Source organism: Macaca fascicularis, chromosome 5, assembly GCF_037993035.2.
Source record: "Macaca fascicularis isolate 582-1 chromosome 5, T2T-MFA8v1.1".
NCBI classification, from domain to species: domain Eukaryota; kingdom Metazoa; phylum Chordata; class Mammalia; order Primates; family Cercopithecidae; genus Macaca; species Macaca fascicularis.
In genome coordinates this window covers 114308803-114325813 of record NC_088379.1, presented here as the reverse complement: position 1 = coordinate 114325813, position 17011 = coordinate 114308803, and the positions used below count along the sequence as shown (strand labels likewise).

The 17011-nt window shown below is 40.3% G+C and overlaps 1 long non-coding RNA gene across 1 annotated transcript; it reads right to left on the bottom strand.

Moving 5' to 3' along the window:
- Positions 1-13031: 13031 nt before the first annotated feature.
- LOC102143147 (uncharacterized) lies at positions 13032-16502 on the bottom strand. Its single transcript, XR_277305.5, has 4 exons — positions 16441-16502; positions 16192-16313; positions 14455-14556; positions 13032-13754 (listed from the first exon to the last, which is right to left on the bottom strand). It is a non-coding gene; the product is annotated as an uncharacterized lncRNA (long non-coding RNA).
- Positions 16503-17011: the final 509 nt, after the last annotated feature.

Below are 17011 nucleotides of genomic sequence, written 5' to 3'. Positions count from 1 at the left end.
TTCACAGAATGACCAGGCACAGTGGCTCACGCCTGTAATCCCCACACTTCGGGAGGCTGAGGCAGGCAGATCATGAGGTCAGGAGTTCGAAACCAGCCTGACCAACATGGTGAAACCCTGTCTCTACTAAAAATACAAAAAAAAATTTAGCCAGGCCTGGTGGTGCATGCCTGGAATCCCAGCTACTCAGAGGCTGAGGAAGGAGAATCGCTTGAACCTGGGAGGTGGAGGTTGTGGTGAGCCAAGATCTTGCCATTGCACTCCAGCCTGGGCAACAAGAGCAAAACTCCAACTCAAAAAAAAAAAAAAAAAAAGGAAAAGAAAAAGAAAATTCCCTAGAAGGAGAAAAGGAGAAGCACTGAGTTTATAAATGCTCAAATTGAAGCTGTAATTGATCACAAAAAAAAGTGTTTGATTCCAACCCCTTCTTATTATATAGAAAGAAATAGAGACTTAGGGAGATGAAGTGATGTTCCCAAGGTTGTACAGTGCCCCTCCAAAGTAGACAGTTTTTGGCCAGTCTGCCACATCTGCAAGCAAATAACCTCCCCGCACCTTCTGTGGGAATTTTCCTCAACACAAGTAGATCCCTAAGAGCCGTGTTTGTGCCCTGTGCTCTTGGCCCACTTGCTATAACTGATTGGGCCAGTATACCCAGCTGTGTCAATCATTTGATCTGCCTCAGTAATTGAACTATCTATGATTAAGACTATGTGGCTAGAAATACAATTTGTAAATTCAAGAAATATCAATGTAAATATGTTAGACAACCATATTCCCCTGCCTTGTATCTGTGTACAAGGGAACAGAGAAACTGGGCAGCATAGTGAAGTAGCTGTGCAGAAATCACAGAAAAACATGGAGAGAGTGAGCCCCAGGCCTTCTCATTCCCCTTTCCAGTCCCTCACTTAGCCCAACTACATTCCTGCTCTTGAGTTCCATGGTGCCCCTTTTCCTCCCTCCCCCTGCCCCTTTCCCCCCTTATATTAATTCAAGTAACTTGCTTCTATTACTTGCAACCAAAGGATACTAATTAATACCTTCCACAGTAAGTGCGAGTAGATAGTAGTGCTGGGATAACTCTTTCTGCTTGCGCTCTACACTATCAAGCAGGGAGCCGGCCTGATCCTCTCTTCTGCTGTTGACTGCTGAGGAAACACTGACACAGAGAGACGTGGAGAGCTGCTTTACTAGTCTAGAAGGATAAAGCATGGAAGGGACATTACTAAGAATACTAGGATGCCCACTTGGGGATGCATATAAAAAGCTGGCCACAAGGGCCTAGGCCACAGCTCAGCTTGTCTGATGATCTGGATTACTGCCCTCAAACACTTCTTTGGACAGCCTAGCAGTGACTTTTTCCATTTCTCTATCTGCAATCCCATCACGACTACTTGCTGTCATGGTCTTTGTGTGTTCTTGGATCATGTCGTTATGGCCCTTCTGCAAACCTAGCTAATCTGGGTCCCCTCCCAGGAAACAAGCCTAATGCAGTTCTTCTGCTGTCCCTTCTATCTCATAGACTCAGGACTGTGAACCTGGCATTGTCCAGCAGGAAATAAAATCAAAAGACAAATCGTGTGTGGGGACCGAAGATCCCTGTATGAAGAAGTGACAAGCTCCAGAACCTTGTGACTCATGCCGGTGTTCATCCCTACTCAGCTTCAGCTGTAAGGGAGCAGAATTAGATCCATTTCACCTGATTTTTCACACAGGAGATGCTGTTTTGGGGCATTAGTCATGCATATGTGAAGAGGATGGTGTTTGTTTTTAAGAAATAGCATTACTTCCATGGCTGTTCCAAGATTTTTTAATCCAGTCTCTCTTTCCCTCTTTTCTTTCACAAATACAAATGCAGCATCAAGAAATCCACTGGACAGGGATATTTGGCCCTCTGTTAAAACATATCATAGTCAAAAGAGCATGGACTTTGAAACCAATCAATTATAGACTTAACTCTAATTCTGCTTTTGTGGCTTAAAAAATCCTTCCAAACCCTGAAGTCATGAAGACATATTCCAATATATTTTCTTTTTTTTTTTTTTTTTTTTTTTTTTTGAGATGGAGTCTCACTCTGTCTCCCAGGCTAGAGTGCAGTGGTGCGATCTCGGCTCACTGCAAGCTCCACCTCCTGGGTTCACGCCATTCTCCTGACTCAGCCTCCCGAGTAGCTGAGACTACAGGCGCCCGCCACCAAGCCGGGCTAATTTTTTTGTATTTTTATTAGAGACGGGGTTTCACCGTGTTAGGCAGGATGGTTTCGATCTCCTGACCTCGTGATCCACCTGCCTCGGCCTCCCAAAGTGCTGGGATTACAGGCATGAGCCACCGCGCCCGGCATTCCAATATATTTTCTAAAAGCTTTATAGCCTTTAACATTTCAGTATTTGATCGTTCTAGCATTGACTTTTGTATTTGGGGATTTTCCTCCATATGGCTACCCAATGGTACCAACAACGTTTATCAAAAAGACCACCTTTTCTACACTAGCCTGCAATGTCACCTTGTTACATATCAAGTATCTACATGAATATGAGTTTGATTCAGGCTCTTTTCTGTCCCATTGGTCTATGTGTCTATTCTTGGGGCAACACCACTCTGTCTTACTCAGTATGGCTTGTAGGTTTTTCTATTTGGTAGAACAGGTTTTCCTGCTTTATTATTTTGCTTCTAGACTGCCTCACCAATTCTTGGTCTTTCACGTTTCTGTATGTATTTTACAATCAACTTGTAAAAATAATTATTGGGATTTTTATTGTGATTGTTGAGTCTATAAATCAATTTCAGGAGAATTGACATATTTACAGTATGATTCCATTTATATAAAGTTAAACACCAGTGGTTCTTAGTGGTTGATAAGTTTTAAATATAGAAAGGAATTAATTACCACACAAGTCAGTAGAGTGGTTACCTGTAGGGAGATGTACAGATCATCATTTGGGAAGGATACATAAAGAGTTTTGTTTTATTTCTTGATTATAGTTTTATGTCTGCTTCATAATTATTTATTAAAATATGTATGTTTTTTGTTTAATTTTTGTGTGTATATTTCATAATGAAATACTTTTAAAATTTCAACTCCACCTCTTAGCTAGTTGTTACATTAGTCCTTGTTCCATTAGTGTCTTTCTCTCCTCAGCTTTCCCATTTGTCAAATGGAGCTAATACCTGCATCACAAATTTGTCTCCTAATATAATACAGTAGTCCCCCCTTATCTGCCCTTGCACTTTCTACAGTCAACTGACGTTCGAAAGTTGGTGAATACAGCAAAATTATGTAAATATATGTAAAACAGCAAGAGGGTAACCGCCCCGTAATTCAATTACCTCCCACTGGGTCCCTCCCATGACGTGTGGGGATTATGGGAACTACAATTCAAGATGAAATTTGTGTGAGGACACAGCCAAGCCATATCACTGCGATTACAGACATTCACCACCATGCCCGGCTAATTTTTGTACTTTTAGTAGAGACAGGGTTTCACTATGTTGATCAGGCTGATCTCAAACTCCTGGCATCATGTGATCCACTCGCCTCAGCCTCCCAACGTGCTGGGATTATAGGCATGAGCCACTGAGCCCAGCCATTATATTTTGAGACAGAAAGAGAGAGAGAGAGGCCATAGTCACATAACTTTTATTATAGTATATTTGGTATTTTTTTTTTGAAGTGGAAACAAGTTTATTAAGAAAGTAAACGAATAAAAGAATGATTACTCCACAGGCAGAGCAGCCCTTTATTACAGTATATTGTTTAATTGTTTTATTTTATTGTTAATTATTGCTGCTAATCTTTTACTGTGCCTAGTTTATAGATTAAACGTTATCATAGGTATGTATACAGAGAAAAAAGCATAATATACATACATAGGATATACATACATAGGATTCCATATATCCACAATTTCAGGCATCCATTAGGGGTCTCAGAACGTAACCCCCTGGGTAAGAGTAGACTACCGTGTTACAAATAGCATATAGTACAACACTTAGCACATGATAAATAATTTTTTTAACGCTTATTTCATTCCCCCTCCCCAAAAATCTCTAATAAGATTAGAGCCAGAGATGAGAGGACAACTTCTACACGGGTTACATATTCAGGAGTGCCCTATATGCTGTCCTGGACTTACATTCTGTCCTGCACAAAAGCAATGTTGACTGGACAGTGAGGTTACCTCTTGCTCTTTCTGAAAGTCATGACGTCTATCAGTTTTATCACCTTAGGTGTAGGGCAAAGTGAAACTCATTCAATAATGCTTATCTCTAAACAAGCCTTCTGCCAGAGTCGCAAATTGGCAGAGGGTTTTTTCCCCACCCCTTTTACTCTGTCCTTGAGTCTAGAGAAAGTGAACCTGTAGCCTTTGATCCCTATTGGTAAGCACTGCCAGATTATAACAAATGGTGGTAGAATTTTTTTTTTTTAAGAATTCATCCTGAATTGAGATCTCTTTAAAATAATGTCATAAAGCACCTATGACATATAAGTTTTATATATATGTCCTTTGCAGATCTCATGAGTTAGGGACCAAGATTGGTCCCTTAATAATAAAAACTAAAACAGTAATTGTTAAGATATCTCGAGTGGTTATTAAATGTGCCAAGCATTTTGCTAAGTATTTTAGGGTATTATTGTGTTTAACCCTCACATGATAACAAGTATTATTTTTCTTCCTCATCTGACAAATAAGTCATCTGGACCTTAGAGGAAGTATAACTTACTCAGTGTCCCACAACTAGTAAACTGGAAACTTAGGAGATCGAGACTAGCCTGAGCAACATACTGAGGCTCCATCTCTACAAAAAATAAAACACACACACATATTTACTCAATATCTAAATTTGTGTAAGGACAAGTTATGGATTGAAATGGTAGATATACACACACACTCATGTATACAATCCAGTTCACATGCCATGTGTTCTATTTCTACAATGAATGTCACAATAATAGTACATTCCCCAATATGTGTCATTTATCTACAGCTGATGGTCACATATCAGATAACTGATTCATCTGGTTAGATAAATGGTGAAAAAAACAGAGAGAGAGGATTGGCAAATGACCATGATGTTATTGATTAATGAGTTATCATTTATCATGGTAAAAATGAGATCATGGAGGAGGAAGAGTACACACCTTATAACCCCAGTTACATTTTATAGTCAAATTGTTCCACCATCTGAAGGAAATAAAATTACCAACTGCACACAAAATTAGCTGCTGGTTGGCCTTAGAGAAATTATCTGTGTAGTCACAAGTGATGCCTGACCCTAGACCATTAAGATCCTCAGCTACAAAATCTGAAGCTAGAACAAAGAGTGGTTTGAGTCTCTTTTTTAGCCAGAAATGTAGCACATAAACTCAGGAACTCTGAGGAAACCATATACCCCATGCCTAGAGGAACACAGAAATCTGCTCACCAGAGAAAGAGCAGTAAAACAGTTGTACAAAAAGAAGCAGAAAAGCAGGGTTAGGAGAAAGAACTCCGAGAGTTTGGGGGTTTTTCATTCCAGTGGCCCTGGAATCTCCATCCCATCCTATCATCCTTTTCACTTGTATCCGTGGTGGTTGTGTGTGTGTGTGTGTGTGTGTTTCATTTTTTGTAGAGATGGAGCCTGACTATGTTGCTCAGGCTGGTCTTGATCTCCTAAGCTCAAGCCATCCTCCCACCTAGGCCTCCCAAAGTGTTAGGATTACAGGCATGAGCTACCACACCCAGCCAGTTGGTTGGTTTTTGTCTTACACTAGTTTGAATGTAAACAGGAAGTTAAAAAGAAAATTCCACACTTTTTCCACAGCAGAGCTTAGAGAATATTTATTTGCCAAGCCTTCCAGCAGAGCCCCTAGCTTTCCTTCATGTCTGTCTTCACTGGGGCTTCTCACCCCTACTCCAAGCTTCCCTGTCAAGCTCCTCATGTGCGCTTTGAAGGTCGTTTAACAACACACCTTACCAACATCGTCATTTAGCCCTACTTCCAGACTTATCATATGGTGTCCATTTATTTATTTATTTATTTATTTATTTATTTATTTATTTATTTATTTTTGAGATGGAGTCTCGCTTTGTCGCCCACGCTGGAGTGCAGTGGCCGGATCTCAGCTCACTGCAAGCTCCGCCTCCCGGATTTACGCCATTCTCCTGCCTCAGCCTCCCGAGTAGCTGGGACTACAGGCGCCCACCACCTCACCCGGCTAGTTTTTTTTTTTTTTTCTGTATTTTTTAGTAGAGACAGGGTTTCACCATGTTAGCCAGGATGGTCTCTATCTCCTGACCTCGTGATCCGCCCGTCTCGGCCTCCCAAAGTTCTGCCATTATAGGCTTGAGCCACCGTGCCCGGCCTGGTGTCCATTTTTAACAACAAACAAGATGGACACCAGAACCTGTCCCTTTTAAAAACAATCAAAAAAGTACAATTCTCTAATTGGTTAGAGGTGGCCATGACATAACCCTAGGCTATTTTCCAAAACAGAATTAGAGGCCCAAGCCTGCTATTGGACAGAAAGAAAAGACAGAAAATGAAGGGAATGTAGACAGATGCATGTTGGAATCACCAGGGGAATTTTTAAAAATCATGATGCCATAGTCTCACCCCCAGACAGATTCTGATAGAATTAATCTGGGAACCCAGCATCAGAATTTTTAAAACACCGCAACTCCTGAGGTGATTCTAATGAGCAGCCAAGACTGAGAACCACTGATATAGAGGGGAGTTGGACAGGTTTTAGGAAAAAAGAAAGGTGATGACAATTACATTGTCTAAACTTCTTACCCTCCACAGCATCTAGTTTCAAGTAATGACTCTCTGTGGAGCACATGCTGTATGCCAGAAACTATGCTTTACATTTCTCCTCTCCATCCCTCAGAGGGACCCTGGAGGTTTTTCAGCTAAGGAAGCTGAAACTCAGGGAGGTCAAGTAACTCCACTAAGGACAAACAACTTCTAAGTTGCAGTTTGTATCTTTCCTGATTCACTGGTTATTCTCTGACTTCTGTGTGCATGAGAATTACCAGGGGTGTGAGTTAACAATGCATTTCTTGGTCCTATCACGCTGGGAGTACATTCAGTAAGTTTAGAGGGGTTCAAGAGTCTTCCTCCCCAGCACCTCAGGTTAATCTGATGCAGGTAGTTTATAGACTACTTTTTGAGAAAATGTTTCCTGACTCCACTGTTTCCTCTAGCACAGTGCCCCAAATATAGTAGATACTAAAGAAAAAGGAGGAAGAGGGCCAGGTGTGGTGGCTCACACCTGCAATCCTAGCACTTTGGGAGGCCACGGCAGGCAGATTACCTGAGTTCAGGAGTTCAAGACCAGCCCGGCCAACATGAGGAAATCCCACCTCTACTAAAAATACAAAAAATTAGCTGGGCATGATGGGGCACACCTGTAGTCCCAGCTACTTGGGAGGTTGAGGCAAAAGAAAAGGAGGAAGAGGAGAAGGGAGAGGAGGTCGGTGATAGACTTAGGACTTGGCTACAGGAATAACTGAGACAGCTGTGACACAATAGTTAAAAATATTAAAGGGTACACTTCACATATCTGTGGGGCTTATTTGTCAGTCTTTCTTTTCATTTGATGTCAAAGATGTAAAATGAGGAATCCTGAAGGTCTGGTGCTTAGAGGCAAAGAAGGGGTAAAGCCAGCAGTTGGAAGCAGATGAGGTGGATATGTCCTTCTGCAGAGCCATCAGGGTGGATTAGATAATAGCAACAACACATCCAGTTCCAAAAACAGGTCTCTTGACCACAAAGGTGCTTTCTTGTCCACATACCTATTCTATGTAGCTTGGCTTTAACACTCATGAATAAAAACATCCATTAACACACATAGGATCTCAGAGGGTGAAGCCTACAATTCCAGTGGGCATTTTAGTTCTTCATAGTAAATAGTACCATCTAGCCAGAAGAATCTCACACTTAAAGAAAAGATCATAGGCAAAGTGGCAAAAACAAACTAGATTTGGAGATTAAATAAGTCTTCCTGCATAAGCAGGAGAGAATCACTCCAAGTTAGATGCCATTGCCTCCAAAATTTCCATATTGAAAAAAATAATAATTTCCAAGCTCCAGTGGCACACAATATTTCATCCAACCACATTTGTGGCCAGTAAAGAAATCTGGAAAGCCCCTCAGAGTCTGTTCTCTGCCAAGGGCAGAATTATAATGTTGACAAAGGGCCAAGCCACATCTCTTTCTGCTTCTCCCTTCTCCGCAGTTCTCTACCATCACCATAAATTACCTGTCAAACTGAGTAAAAACAGCTGAGCAGGGACCCAGAGATATAACTTCAGCGAACATTTCCCCTTACAACGAAACATGTGGACACAACTGGTCTATCATGGACTTTCAATGTGTGTTTGTTGAATGAATGAACAAACTAATGAATGAATAAGTGAAAGAATGCATTAACCGTGAGACAGCCTGGAAATCAATGTTAACAATGTTATATAGCGGGAGAAAAAGACAAATGCTTGGCATTGACTCAGAAATACTGTAGTAGTTGCTCAATAAATGACTGTTAAATGACAAGGGGTAAGCACCGTATGAGACACTGACACATAAGAAGCATATTTATTCAAAATCCCAGGGCAATGTTCCACAATTTGCCTACTACTAAAAAGTATCTGGTGTTCTTATTAAAAATACAAATTTTCAAACTCTATTTCTGCAGATCTGTGGCAAAGTCTGAAAATCTATATTTGCAAAATACGTAAGTACCCTAGGGCCATAGCGATAGGGTAGTTTGCTATTTTTCTTCAATCTAGTAGAGTTTGACCAATGTATTCATTCATTAAACAAACATTTGTTGAGTTTTTACTCTATACTAGGCACAGAGTTAGGCACCAGGCATACAGTATGACAAAAATAAATAAATAAATAAGGTTCTCTTCCTTCTAGTACTTATCCTGGGGGAGATTTGAAAGTCATTAGTAGGAATAAGATAACACTCATCAGCCTTTGAAACCAACACAAACAAAAACCACCTGTATAAAGTTCCTGGTCTGGTGAATGAGAAAGGGTAGAGGATACACACAAACACACACACACACCTCTCTAAAAAGGATTAAAATTCAAAGTTTAGTCAGGTGCTAGAATTTGTACCCACTGCTTCTTTTCTTATCATTCCCCATACCTTGGGTGGTGTGGCCTAAGAAGGGAAGCATTCAGGGTCACTTCAGTGACAAGAGGTGACAATGGGGCCAGGGCTAATGCTCCCCCATGACTTCCAGAACAGGAATGTGTCTCTCCCTGGGACCTATGGGACTTGACTTAGAAGAGGTTCCAGAAAATAAATGTTATAATTACTGCAACAGATGAGTGAAGCTTTCATTGCAAGCTGAAGAGCATTTGTTGTGAATGTCTCCTTAGGGAGGTGATTGTGGGCCTGGGGCCCTGGTGTTTCCATCTTTATCTCCAGCAGAAAGTAGGCAGGGCTAAGTGCAAAAAAGCACCAGTTTTGGAGTTAGGGAGAACTGGAATCCCAACTTCTCTACTTATTTATTAAGTTAGTCAAGGTAACTCCTTGAGCCTCAGTTTTCTTGTCCCTCGGGGTTACTGGGGTCATTAAATGACAAAATACATAAAAAGTGCTTAGCAGAATTACTGGACCATAATAAGCAATTCACAAATCTTTGCTATTATTTTCATAGGTGTGCAAAAAAGGGTAGCAAGGATCTCTATTTACCTATATCTGTGCATATTAATTTTGTAGCTGTCATCTTGACAAGTTTCCTACTTATAGAAGCTTGGAGTTTTCATACTTGCCTTCCAGATTTTCTGTATATGAGATATTCATGAATTGGGGAAGGTTATGAAAGTCAAAAAATAAAATAAAATAAAATAAAATAAAATAAAATAAAGATATTCATGAAAAACTTTCCTTATTCAAAGATGTAAAGGTGAGGACCTAGTGGGTTTAACACCATCAGCCTCCCAATTGACTGGGATTACAGGCACTGGACACCACGCTAATTTTTGTATTTTTAGTAGATATGGGGTTTTACCATGTTGGTCAGGCTGGTCTCAAACTCCGGAACTCAGGAGATCCACCCACCTTGGCCTCCCACAGTGCTGGGATTACAGGCGTGAGCCACCATGCTTGGCCGAGATGATCAGTTTTTCCATTACCTTTCCCCTCACAAAACATACTCCAGTTCAAGAACACATGATTTATATAGTCAGTTCAGCTTTCCCAGACTTCAAAATGTCAGAACTTTTTCCTTTTCATTCCCCTATATACCTCACATAAGATTCTCCTGTTTGGCCTCATGCTCATTCCTTTCTTTAATTTTAGCAGCTTTAGAATTCCTGTTTTTGTTTAGAGTATTCATTTTTTTCTCAAACTTCTTGTCCTCTGCACAGGAATGAGTCCTTAATTCTCTGACACCTATGATTGGAGACAGTTTAAAGAGTTCGAAGGGAAAGTGCTCGCTAGATTTTTTTCTTCTCTTCCCTCTCATCATTTCTTCTAACGTGACTTTTTGTTCTTAAAATCTATGATACGGGTTAAAAATGGCTGGTTCATCTTAAGGTGATTGATAGAGTAATTCATTCATATACCCCCAAACTGATGACTCTCATGGGATTCAACACAGGATTTACTTATATTTGAGCTATGTCTACAGTTTTCTTCAAATCTCCCTGTCTCCATTTCCCCACTATGGAGAATGGAAATCTCGTCAAATTCCTGCCGACCTCACGAGGGTATTATAAAGGTTAATGAGGCAATTTCCCAGCAGTTTTTTGAGAGCCGAGAGTTTATGAATTTTATTATTGCAAGATTATTGAGGCTTTCAGTGCTTATGAAATAGCAGACATTCCCCTCAAACTATTAGTTAAGAGTCCTTACTTTCAATTTTTCATGTTTTGGTAAACTCAGCTTCTTTCATCTTTAGAGTTTTGTTAAGTATTTTGTTAATATTTTGATGAGATGGAATTCCGAAAGTATTATATAAATTAGAATATATAAATACAAATATTTATATGCATTTATGTGTGTGTAAATACTTGTGTACCACATCAGTGATTTTACATATAATACTAAAAACGTTTTCCAGATAAAAGTTTCTCAACGAATAAATATTAAAGGTTTGAGAAAGGAACACTTAACTCTCACTAAACCGTCCACCTGAATTCCATCCAAGACATCCCAACAGTTGTCGTCCTATCTCTGCTTACATCTCTCCGTTGACAATGTGTTCCATTCTGTTAACTTCCTATCATGCAGAGATTCCCTCCTTTTGCTAGGAAAGGGCTGTGTCGTGTTGTCTCCTCTCCCCTGAAATGTCCAACTCTTCCTCCATCCTCACTAAGTGAACAGTCTGCTTCCTCCTCTGCTGAGGAAACTGAAGCCATCAGAAGAGAGCTTCCACAGTCTCCAGCACAATATATTCTGCTTTCTCTCCTCTTTCTATGGCTGAAAAAACTTTCTGTGCTCCTAGCTAAGGCCATCCTCTCTCATCTACTTTGGGACGTCGCACCAGCATTCTCCTCGCTGTCACTTGCGTCTTCCATTTTTCTTTCTCTACTCAATTACTCCTATCAGCATACAAATGCATTGTTAATTTGCTCATCTAAAAATAACTTTTTAAATCTCACTTGTCCCACCAGCTAATATTCATTTCTCTTCATCCCTTTTCAGTAAAAGTCCTTATAAGTACTGCATATACCCACTGATCTGATCTCTCTCCTTGCATTCCATCACAAACACATCATTCAAGTTTCCGCCTCCACTGCTCCCCTGAAACTACTCTTTTTAAGGTCACCAGTGAACCTTGCATTGCTAAACCTGATGATTTCCCAGTCCTCACCTTACCTGACCTAGCAGGGTCACTCTTTCCTGCTTAAATAAATACCTTTTTGCTTGCCTTCCAGGACTTCACATTTGCCTTGTTTTCTTCTGACTTTTCTAGCTGCTCATTCTCAATCTCCCTTGTTTGTTCAGCTTCAAAACATATCACTTCTAGCCTCACTGTAACTGTCCCTTCCCTTGTCTAAGCTCCTGTAATCTATTGCAATTAGCCTCATAATTGATCTCTCAGCTACTGCTCTTACTGCTTTAACAGTAGCCAATTGATGCTGTTAAAATATAAGTCAAGGCCAGGCACGGTGGCTCATGCCTGTAATCCCAGCACTTCGGGAGGCCAAGGCAGGTGGATCCCCGGAGGTCAGGAGTTTGAGACCATCCTGGTCAACATGGTGAAACCCCATCTCTACTGAAAATACTAAATTAGCCAGGTGTGGTGGCACATGCCTGTAGTCTTAGCTACTTAGGAGGCTGAGACAGGAGAATCACTTGAACCTGGGAGGTGGAGGCTGCAGTGAGCCGAGATCACACCACTGCACTCCAGCCTGGGCAAGACAGAGCAAGACTCCATCTCAAAAAATATATATATATGTGAATATATATATTATATATATTCATATTATATATCAAGCTGAGTTATTCTTCTGTTCAAAACACTCCAGTGGCATCCCATCTCATTTGAAGTAAAAGGCGAGTCATTATCATGTCCCACCAGGCCCAATGTGATGTGACCCTGTGTTATCTTTCCAACCTCTTCTCTCCTGCTACTCTCCCCTTATTCACTCAACTCCACCACACCAGCTTGCTCAACGATCCTTGACTCACCAGGTCCACTTCAACCTCAGGACCTTGGTACTTGCTCCTTTTTCTACCCTTCCCCAAAGGACCACATGATGGGCTCTCTCACTTTTTTCATTTCCTTACTCAAGAGTTACCTTCTCAATAAGGCCCTCACTGGCCACTATATCAAACACCATGAACCTTCCCACTCCCTGAGCTCCTATTGCCCTTCTCTACCTTTTTCTTCTTTATCAATTCTCATATCTACCCATAGTTTACTCATTTGTTTATTATCTGACTTCCACACAAGAATATAATCTCCATGAAGACAAGAATGTTGTTGATTTATTTACTGTTTCATCCTGTGCCTAGAATTATGTCTGGAAAACAATAATCACTCATTATAAATATTCGCTAAATAAATGAATGAATAAAGTAAATAAATAAAACCATTTATTAAATCTAGCATATTGTTAAGAAGAAAAAATCCAAATATTGACATCAAAACACCTAATCCATAGATGGATTAGGCCATCTATGTGCCCTGTAGGCTCTGGTGTTACTGAAGCTGAATAGGCTGAATGACCTTCACCCCAATTCCACAGCACCACTTGCTGGCGACATGCTTCCCTGCAGTAGCTTGGTACGTACCCAGAGAACACTGGGTCTTTCCCAGGAGTTTACCAATCTCATCACTGTTAACTAATCAACAGAGGCAAATAGGATTTTGTCCTTTTTCAATATTCAACTAGGTTATCAGGTCTCAATCTTATTAGCTTTTGCCTCCTAGTCTTGTTCCCAAATCCAACTGGTGATGATTTCGATTCAGACTTAATTAAACTCCTAGGGAACTGGCTGCATTATAATTTTCTGCCTCTCTGATTTGGCTCTCAGTGTCAGCCTGAGCATAAACATTTAAGTAAGATATCATTCATCAGTCAACAAACATTTATAGAGCTATCAGTTTACAGGCATTGTATAATGGATGCAAAAATAAATAAGGCCCAGTCCTTGCCTTTGAGGAGATCAAAGTCTAGAAGACGAAGGAGACTTGTAGACGAACTCAGTACATTAGAAGCTCAGTGTTAGACAAAGCATTATGGAAACACTGAGCAGAGAGCAATTAAGTCGCAGAAGTGAGTTTTGAAGGATGGCAAGATGCTTTCTGAAAAGGTAAAGTGCATTGTAGTCAAGATAACTGCACAAGATTCAACCCACCCTCAATGTCTTCGGCTTTGCACAATACCACATGAGTCACTTTCTGCTTGTCTTGAGGTTGAACAGTGTTCCAGAGCTCCAGTTTAAAATAACTTGAATTTTTACAAAATTGTATATATTTCATATTCATGGCATTTGATCCATCCCCAGGAATTCCCCTCTCTGGAGATCATCAGTCTGGATAAAGTAATCCAAGGTGCCTACTTGGTACATTTTTCACTGTGAACTCACAGACTATTAGAGCTGTGAGTTTGGAGACCAACTTTGTCCAAACTTGACCCTCTTCACTGCTGAGAAAGCCAAGGCCCTGAGAAGGTGACAGCCTCCCCAAGTGTGCATGGTGATTTAGTCACCTCATTTCTCAACAGAACCTAATCTAAAGAGGTATCAATTCATGCAACACCTCTCCAGCATCTGAGCCTGTTTTACTTCTCTCCAGACTTGAAATAGGCAACATTGCTCTGTTCTACTGCCCTCTCCGCTCTTGGCAATTTGATTGCCAAGTGTCTATGTAGCCAGCAGAAGTCAGTGTCAGGAGTCTGGCCTAACAACTTTCCCACATCTTATCACAATCCTAGAGTCACCCCAAGCTTTGCTTTTAAAAAGGTCCCAGTGTGTCTGGAAGGTCTGTGAGTCAAACTTCATACCTAGTTCTTTGTCGGGTGTTAAAGCCTATCACATCTCAGCATTGCAGACTTTTTCAGATTCTCCAGGGTGTTCCTCACTGACTCAGATTCTCCAGAGCTTGCCTAGATATAGAACAAGAAAAGGAATGATATGTTCCCTGCTCAGTACTTATCTTCCCTACCTGTCTGTAGCTTTGTAAAGTAAATGTATGTAGCCCAGCATCATCTAATGTGAATGTTTGGCTCTTTCAGTTTCCATGCTCAAGTTGCCTCAGTTAATGAGGACTTATTTAAAGTACCAAAGGGAAATAAGAACAGGAAGCCCTCTTAGCAGTCAAATCATTGGGCTGTGCAGTCACTTAGAATACCATGGTAGACTGGTAGTCCACCAGTCTGAGTCTGGGCTATCCAGTCATCTCTGCTCTGTTACGTCCCCTATTCCCCTCCCCTCTGCCTACTTTTTCATCTTTTATTAATGCTTGGTCTACCTCTTCTGCTGCCACCAGTCACCATTTAAAAATATATGATTAAATCATTTTTCACAGTCTAATGCATTTCACTTCTGTTAGTCTTGATATAGGCCACTAGTCGGTCTCTGTCTCACTGCCTTGGCCTCAGGAAGCATCTGTGGATGGGGTGAGATCAAGGCCGCCAAGCCATAGCACATGGAGATCTGGACATAAAGAACTACCTGTAATCAATCATCTCAGAAGGGAGCAGGGTAAATGCAGGCCAAATGGCATGCCTAACCCAAATGGCCTGTTCTGTACACACAGTTTCAAACTCTGTGGTTCCTTTGAACTCTTCCCTGAAAAACAGCATCCGTGAGAAATGTCATGTAGAGAGGAAAGTATAAGAGCTATACATGTGCACAAAGTAGGCAAAATTCCTTATCTTTTTCTGTTTCATCTTCTTAAAACTTGGGCTTAAAATACCCAACTTATAGAACTGTTTGAAGGACTTAAAAGTGCTGCACACAAGGCCACACACAGCAATATGAATGTTCATTCCCTCCTCTAAAGCATACAATGATGCATGTCGAGCGTTTAAACAAGGTCTGTTCCTCCCTAGCTAAGCCATGGTCTGCCTACTCCTTTGGATCCAGGCGAGGGAGAGCAATAGTAACACCTCATGTTTGCTGACAGCTTTACCTATGTTAACTCCTTTATATATAAGACCTCTTTATATATAGAACTCCTTTATATATGATATATGTGTGTATATATGTATATATTGATATATGTGTGTATTATATATGATATATGTGTGTATATATGTATATGATATATGTGTGTATATATGTATATATGCATATATATGTGAATTATATACCCTGATTCATTTATATATAAAATATGTGTGTGTGTATATGTATATGCATATATATAGGTGAAAATAAATATATAATGTCTGGGAGACAACTGTTATAAAGGAAAATGAGGGTAAGGATATAGTGATATATATGTATATATATTTTTTATATATACACATATATATGTATGTATAAAATCTTGAATGTAATCTTCGAGAGTTTAAGGACCTATGGTTGTTCCACTGCTGTATTGCCAGGGCCTGCAAGTATACTTGACAATTAGCAGCATCCTTTAAATACTTGTTGAATAAATAAATGACCTATGATCCAGGTATTATGATTACCCTTTATTTCAGGAAAGGAAATTTAGCACTTGAGTAGTCAAGCAAATAGCCCAATTCACATAGCAAATAGGTGATGGAGGCCAAATTAAAACCCAGACTGACCCTGGAATCCCCATGCTTCACCATTGTCCTCCATGGCCTCTTGGCATACGGCACTGCCCAGGTGCTCTGAGAAGAAAGCCTTTCTTTCACTCTGCTTATTTGAATCAGAAGCAGACCTAGTTCTAAAAAACAGAAACAATTGTTATATTTTTGAACTAATGCTATTTATGATCCCCAGCAGCACAATTTTTACCCCCTTCCCCACCAGAAAGGGAAGCAGCATGGCAATCACTGTATCCAAAAACATACCTGGTCAGGGGCCATTGTTAGTTCCAGAGAAGCAAACCACATGGAACCTCAACAAAAGTGATGAAATACCAGCATCTCAGAAAGTTAAAGTGAATGATCCTTCACAGGGGTTGCCCAATGGTGCTGTAATCTGAACTATTGCACAAATAAAGGCCTTTTGACAGCTGATTTGTGTTTTTCCAATAGATGAACCATCAGTCCTTCACAAACAATAAAGAACATGTCCCACATTGACGTGTCCTGAGTGAGGAGTGTCAGGGTCACTTCATTTGCAACCTGTTGAAACTGTCACATCAAGATTGTCACAGAGGAAAAACTTTCAGCTATGTCTAAGGCAACAAAAAACCTTCAAAAACAGAAGTGGCTGGCTAAAGTTAGGTAGTAATACTTTTTCCTCACAAGTACACGTGTCAAGAGAAGAATAATAATATAATTTAAATGGAATAGGAATTATAGTATTTGAGCTAGAAAATACTGAGCTAGAGGATTTTCCCTTTCATAACAATTTATGAAATGTGACTGATATTTATGGAATATTGTAATTTTGGCCTAATAGCTATATTCTAAGAAA